Here is a 7837-nt window from a genome sequence, read left to right as displayed (position 1 = left end):
GAGAGGGGGAAGCAGGCTCCCTGCTGAGCAGAGAACCCAGTGCTGGTCTGGATCCCAGGACCTTGAGATCATGACCTGAGCCAAAGGCAGAGGCTTAACCCACTGAACCACCCAGGTGCGTCTGAATTCTGAAGTTTTTAAATTAAGAATTATAAAGGGGAAAATGTAAAATAAAATTCCCTGGTTCTTTAAAATATGAACTTAATGATGTTAAGTAATAAAGATAAAATGTGTTCCTTTATGTGTATGTAATAAGTAAATATTTATGTATGAAAATTTAAAGATTATATGATTGTATTCTAATACAGATATATTATGTATATATCAGATACTATATATCTTTTTCTTTGTAATATTCAATCAAGTAGCCTTCTCATACCACATCATCTGCCCCTTTCAGGTCTCATATTTTGCAACATAGAATTTTATATATTTGCAGTAAGATATATCAGAAAACACTAGTTGATACAATAAAATTAAAGTCATAAAAATCATTTTTAAAACCCTGAAAACTCAACTCTACATAATAGTATGTTGTAAAGGAAAAGACACATGATTTTTGTTGTAAGTGAGGTACCAAAACAAAAACAAAAACAAAAACAAAAACCCAGATTGTATTTATAAATAAGTATTCTTTTAAGTTCTTAAATGACTCTATGGATAATTAAGGTACTATTGATATTTGAGTTGAGCATAAAAGAGAAATAATGGCTGTAGTTTAAATATTGGTGTATATCTATATCTATTTATCTATCTATCTATACACCAACATACAATATTATTTAATTTCTTAGAAGATGCTAGGAAACTAATTTGTTATTCTGAAAGCTGTTAAAAAAAAGAATCAAGTATTAATTCCCATTTTCCTGTATAAATTGTGTTGTGTGGTAATCAGAGATTTCATGAAGGAAAATTTCTTTTATAAAAATACCTGAACTGGGGGGCCTCAGTGGCTCAGTGAATTGGGCCTCTGCCTTCCGCTCAGGTCATGATCTCAGGGTCCTGGGTCTCAGAGTCAAATAAATAAATAAAATAAATAAATAAAAATAAATAAATAAAATATTAAAAAATAAAAAATCCCTGAACTAATAAATTAATAAGGGTATTAGAACTCATATATCACCATTTTACAACCCCAAAGTCATTAATGTATGTAAGTAATTGTCATCAATGACTTCTTACAGAGCAAATCAACAACCAGCCATTATGGCTTTCTGATGCTAGTACTATGCATCTATTATGTAGAATTCCTTCTAAAATTCAAAACTGAATCTGTGGATCTAAACTCATTATTCACAGAGAATAAGAAGACAGAAAAACATGCTAAAAGACCATAGAAAGGTAATCAGGAAAATTTAGACTGTGTGAAGCTATGTAGGGCCAGTGACCCACCTATTTTCAATAAATTCCCCGGGGGGAGAAAAAAAAAAGAAGAAAAGATAACTACATGAAGGTAAATTTAAGAGACACACTAGTTAATTCCATTGTATAGAACTTATTTGTATTCTGATCCCAACAAATCCACTGCAAAACTTTTAGGAGATAACTGGAGAAATCTGAAAACTCACTGGATATTTGATAGTAATTAGGAGCTAACATTAGGAACTAACTTTATGGCAGTTGATTATATTGTGATCATGTTTTTGGAAGCTTGATTACTTTAAGAGGCATATATGAAATATATGAAATATAGAAGAATAAAGTGAGGGGCTCCTGGGTGGAGGAGTCATTGATCATCTTCCTTCAGCTCAGATCCCAGGGTCCTGGAATCCAGCTATGCCCCAGTCTTCCTGCTCCACGGAAGTCTGCTTCTCCCTCTCCTACTCCCCCTGCTTGTGTTCCCTCTCTCACTGTCTCTCTGTCAAATAAATAAAATAAGAATCTTTTAAAAAAAAGTGTAAGATGATTTTCATTTTAACTCTTTAAATAATGTGAGAAGGGGTTAATTAGTGGGGTAAAGATAAAACAAAATGGGTCATGAATTTTTATTTATTGAAGTCAAATCATGGGTCCATGACACATGGTTACATTTCTCTCTCTCTTTGTATGTGTATATAAAATTATATGTATGTACATATATGTATATTCATGTATATATAGTATGCTTTCCATGGATATTCTTAATGTACTCGTATTTCTTTTAATTCTTTTCTAAATGATTTTCTTTAATGTAAATATACTTAAAAATTTTATATTAGACTTAATAATATACTGTATTGAGATATTGGTGCTCCATGTATTGAGATAATGGTGCTCTCTTTGCATTATATTTTTATGTTTTGGTTCTAAATATTCAAACAAAGGAAAAGAAGGCATTTACAGAATGCATTTTGTATAAAATAATGACACATATAATTTTTGTCTAATGGTTTATCAATGAAACCTTTGATTGACAAAATATTTCCTTTACTGGATCTTGAATATTTGCACATGTTAGTTGTTTCAAGTTTCCAATTATGTCCTTTTTATTCCTCATAAATTACATTTTAAATCCTGAAGATGATGCAGTTCACTGCATCCCAATGTTGGATTTTGCAAGACCTTTTTATTCCCCAAATTATTACAGTTAGGCGATGATGGGAACAGCTAAATACATTGGAAGAAAGAGCATTTCAATTGTTAGGGCAAGTCACATTGATACATTATTTCATCTGAAATGACAGAATTCTTTCCTATGAGAGGATTACTGAATGTTAGCTCTAAGCATACATTCTTTATTTAGTTCGTATTATATATTTTTTTCATTCAAGTGTAAAGAGAAATGATGCATCAGGTAAAATATAGAGCAATGATGAAAGTTGTGGTGAAAATGGTTTTGATTAGGCTCATTTGTAAACTTTGGTGGTTTATTAATTTATGCATAAATGTGTGCTGCATTAAACGTGCTTTCTATGATCAGTTTCTATGACAACCAGGAACCTGGTAGATTGTATTGTTTTTTATAGGATGGTTTTCAAAGTTGTGACCAATTCATTAGTTCTAATTATCGTATTAAAATGATTGGCAATAGTAACTGCAAAGTAAGTGATAGCAGTTCACCATTTAAAATATTCTTATATTTTAAAGATTATTTACACACTCAAAAATTTCTTATGCTAATAACTGGGGAAGGCAAAAATCAAAGAATGAGTCTAAAGTACATATTACGCTAATGAAACTAGAATAAATACAACAATTATGATTTAAGTTTAAAGAACCTGATTGGTTTTTATTTGACATAAAGAGGGTAAGAATATTTAATCACAAAACTATATTGATAAATCATCTCAGTACCTTTCAAACAACATAAAAGCTTAAATTAAGCCACGTGTCCTAGTTCAGTCTGTATAACAAAATACTGCATAAATTACTTCTCACAACTTTTGCGTTTGGAAGTCTGAGATCACAGTGCCAGCATGGTGATGACCCTCTTCTGGGTCATGAGTGAACTAAATCTGCAGGTTCTTCTTCTTTTTTTTTTTTAATACAAGAGCACTAATCTTATTATATGAGGACCAAAGCTTCATGATCTAAGTAACTTCTAAAAGTCCCACTCTTTAATACCATCTGTTGGGTATTAGGATTTCAACATATGAATTGGGGGGGGCAGACACAGTCACATCATAGCACCTTGTTACCATAATCTTTATCGTTTCCTTAAGACACATGCCCTAAATTTTCTTTCATTTAAAGTTCTTTTTTAGCATTTACAAAGAAATGAGGTGGAATAAGTTCTTTAAGCCCATGTACCCAAGCACTCTAAAAGATCTAAGTAGTATCCTGTTTCTAAGATTATGGACTGGGGTTGGAGAACTTTGCATTGCCTATTTTGCAATAATGATGTAAGAGTTTGGCTCTCAGAGCTGCACCATGGTGATTGGCAAGAGCAAGCATCTTGCAAAAGGCAGCAAAGAGGGAGCCAAAAAGATAGTAGTTGATCGTTTTTTTAAGAAACATTGGTATGACGTAAGGAGGGTTGGAAAAATGTTAACCTGAAGGAGTCAAGGAACCAAAATTGTATCTGATGACTTCTAGGTTACTGTTTTTGAAGTGAGCCTTGCTGAATTGCAAAATGATGAAGTTGTGCTTAGAAAATTCAAGCTAGGGGTGCCAGGGTGGCTCAGTGGGTTAAAGCCTCTGCCTTTGGCTCAGGTCATGATCCCAGGGTCCTAGGATCAAGCCCTGCATTGGACTCTCTGCTCAGCAGGGAGCCTGCTTCCCCCTCTCTCTGCCTACCTCTCTGCCTGCTTGCGATCTCTCTCTCTGTGTCAAATAAATAAATAAAATCTTAAAAAAAAAAAAAAAAAGAAAAAAGAAAATCCAAGCTAATCACTAAGAATGTTCCGGGCAAAAACTGTCTGAGCAACTTCCATGGCATGGATTGTACTTTTGTGCTCTGTTATCAAAAAAGTACAAGCTATGATTGAAGCTCATGTTGAGGTCAAGACTTTTTACAGTTATTTGGTTCATCTAGTCTGTGTTGGTTTTACTAAAAAAATGCAACAATCAGATTCAGAAGACCTAAATTCAGTACCAGAGGTCTGCAAAATCCAAAAGAGGTGGTGAAATTCATGACCCCAAAGTTGTAGACCAATGACTTGAAAGAGGTTGTCAATAAAATGAGTGCGGAGAGCACAGAGAAGACAGAAAAGGATTTCATGTTTGAATTGGGAAATTTAATGGAGCTTCATGGCGAAGGAGGTAGTACTGGAAAGCTATCAGGGATGAGATAGGTGCTAAAGTTGAACAAACTAGTAAGTATGAGACACTAGTCCAAGAATCTGTTTAAAATTCACTCTTTAAATGTTGACAAAAAAGTTTCATTATGGAAAAAAAATAATGTTATGAATACAGTTTGGGGAAGAGACTTGAGTTTTCTTAAAACACAAATTCTTCTAAAATAATCCTTGGAGGGGTGTCTGGTTCACTTAGTTGGTTCACTTAGTTGGTTCAGTGTGTGCTTTCCACTCAGGTCATGATCTCAGGATCCTTGGATCCAGCCCCACATCCGGCTCCTTCCTCAGTGCGGAGCCTCCTTCTCCCTCTCCCTCTGCCTGCTGTTCCCCTGCTTGTGCTCTCCTTCTCTGTCAAATAAATGAATAAATTTAAAAAATAACCCTTGGAAATTCAAAATTGCTATTTCCAAATGACTGTAAAATCCAGATTTATACAAATGTCAAGTTTGTATAAGGTAGGTTAAGGAAGCTATCTTTCGAAACCTTTCTCTAGTGAAATATGATGAATAAAATATTTTATTGCATTTGTATTTTAATGTACTTCAATGTGCTGATGTGTTTATTCATATTTTCTTTTATGTTTAGCAATTTTTCTATATTGGTTCAGAAATTCTCACTACTAGTAAAACTTTTTTCCCTATTGACTCCTAAAGATTCTGTAGCTTTAGCTTTTACCGTTTACACTTTTACATTAAAATTGTATGTCTAATTTTTTGAATACATGGTGAGGAAGCAAATTAAATTAGTTTTTCTTAGAATTTCAAATGTGTGTGCAGACATATTTTGGGGACTCCTATTATGTTCTGGTTATTAATAAGGCTGTATGTCATTCTTAAGTTTGTGCTTTTTCTCATACAACTTAGAATCAGCTTGTCAATTCCTAGAAAGTATCTTTTGAAATTAGCACTGGAATTACATTTATTTATAATAAATATACATTTATATTATTTATTTATGATAGATATACATTTATTTATTTATAAATATATATTTATAATATATAAATATAACAAATATGCATTTATTCCATTTATTCCACATTCTGTTGGTAAAAATTGACCTCTTTGCAATCCATCCCTATATTTATTTAGTTATTTAAAAATCTTTAAACTTTATAAAGCTACAAATATAAACTTAAAGTTATATAACAACTTCTGTTTATTTGTGGTTATTTTATAGTTTAAATTCTATTGTTAATAGTATATATCATGAAATTATGTTTTATGTTGTTGTTTTATAAAAATGTAATTGATTTTTAAAACAGTATTATATCTATAATCTTAGTAAACTTACTGAATTTTGTTAGCAATAGTTGCTTTTTGACTTTTCCAGACATTTATATTATCTATCAATAATGGTCATCATAAAGTACTTTGTTTTGTTCTAGATCTTGACTGAAATCACTATAACCTTCTCTCTTTGTATAATATGTGATGTAATCATTGGTTAAAATGTGCAAATGTTTTAAGGAGATGTAATCTACTCATAGTTAGCTAAGAAATTTTTTACCTTGAGCCTGTTATATTTTTTGGAATACTGATTTTATGCCTCTATTTAAAATAATATATGATTTTTTGCCTCTAATACTCTGAATTATGTTAACTGTTTCTAATTATTACCCAAATTAGCATTCCTGGGACAAATTCTCCTTGATGATGATAAGTTGTATTTTTTTAAATATATTTCTGAGTTTGGTTAATAGTTGTTTAGGATTTTGTATCCTTGTTCATGGGTCGGATGCTATAGTAACTACTTTTTTCATACTGACTTGGCAGATTTTATTGTTAATGTTATACTGACTTTACTAAATTAGATGATGACTGTTTCCTTTTTTCATTGTCTGGAAAAAATTAAGAATCAAATTATTTGATTAGCAAAATTTAATTTAAGAGTTTAATAAAATTTAGCAAGTAAGACCATTTGAGACTGCTGTTGCTCTTTATCAGAACATTTCTAAACATTTATTTATTTATTTTTGTATATTCTTGTGGAATTATTTAGGACTTTTTTCTCTAGATTCAACATTAAGAAATTTTCTATTTCATAGTATTTATTTAATCTTAGTGTTAAGTAATTTGGTGACATCGTTCATGGTATTTCCTAGTAATTTTTAGTATCTATAACATCAGTAATTATTATCTTTTAGAATTTTAATATTATTATGTCTTCTTTTTCATTTTCTTAATTTTCCAGAGTTCTGTTAATATTATCAGTTTCTTTCGAAGAACAACTTTGGAGTTTGTTGACTCTATCTACTGTATCTCTGGTTTCTTTTTTTTCCATTTCTTTTACTTTCTTTGCAGATTCATATCCTTTCCATTTTTCTGTCTGGGTTGCAGAATTTTTATTGATGAGTTGCATAAATTCCTTTTATAATGTAAATATTATTTCTTTCCTGATCTAGATGAAACAAAAATGTTTTCCCAATCTTTCATGTATGTTAATTTTGGTGTCCTTCATTGAAGAGAAACCTACTTAAATGTATCATTATAATCATTTTTGTTTTGATAATTTGTCTTTTTGAAATTTTCTGTGTTATTTCTCAGCTATCACTCTTACTCCTTTGTCACAAATATAGCTCCTTAATTTACCTCTGCAGCCTTTGAAATTGTATCTTGGCATGTTTTCTTTAATCTCTTTGGGACTCTTCTTTCTGTGAGATTGAAGAATGACTTTTCACTTTCTCCATATGTATGATATTTCATTTCACCCTTGATTGATGCTGCCAAATTTATTCTATATTAAATTTCTATGTATGCATAAATCCATCTGTAGCCTATTTTGTTCTAATTACCTATATTTCTGTTGTGGATATTTATTTCTTTGAGCGTGTACTTCACCTTTCTGTGTGATAAGTCAATCAACATTTTATTTTCCAGCCTTAGGTGTATTTGGTTATTTGTATATTCTTACATAAATTTTTAATATATCAAGATTCTTTAAAAATTCCAAATATCTTAAAACATGTTTTAATATACTTGACTCATAACTCATAATATATGCAGTTTACATGTAACTTACATAAAATAATTAAATATCTGGATCATTTCTGTGTTTGTTGTCATTGTCTCTTTGTTCTCTTGATTGTTAGTTATATATATTCACTTTTTGTATATTTATTT

The 7837-nt window shown here is 30.9% G+C and overlaps 1 pseudogene; it reads left to right on the top strand.

Moving 5' to 3' along the window:
* Positions 1-3849: 3849 nt before the first annotated feature.
* Positions 3850-4768, top strand: LOC116876723 (annotated as a pseudogene).
* The last annotated feature ends 3069 nt before the right edge of the window (positions 4769-7837 follow it).

This window comes from Lontra canadensis, unplaced genomic scaffold (assembly GCF_010015895.1).
Source record: "Lontra canadensis isolate GAN:19392208 unplaced genomic scaffold, GSC_riverotter_1.0 scaffold47, whole genome shotgun sequence".
In the NCBI taxonomy this organism is placed as follows: Eukaryota; Metazoa; Chordata; class Mammalia; order Carnivora; family Mustelidae; genus Lontra; species Lontra canadensis.
This window is presented reverse-complemented; position numbering and strand designations above follow the sequence as displayed.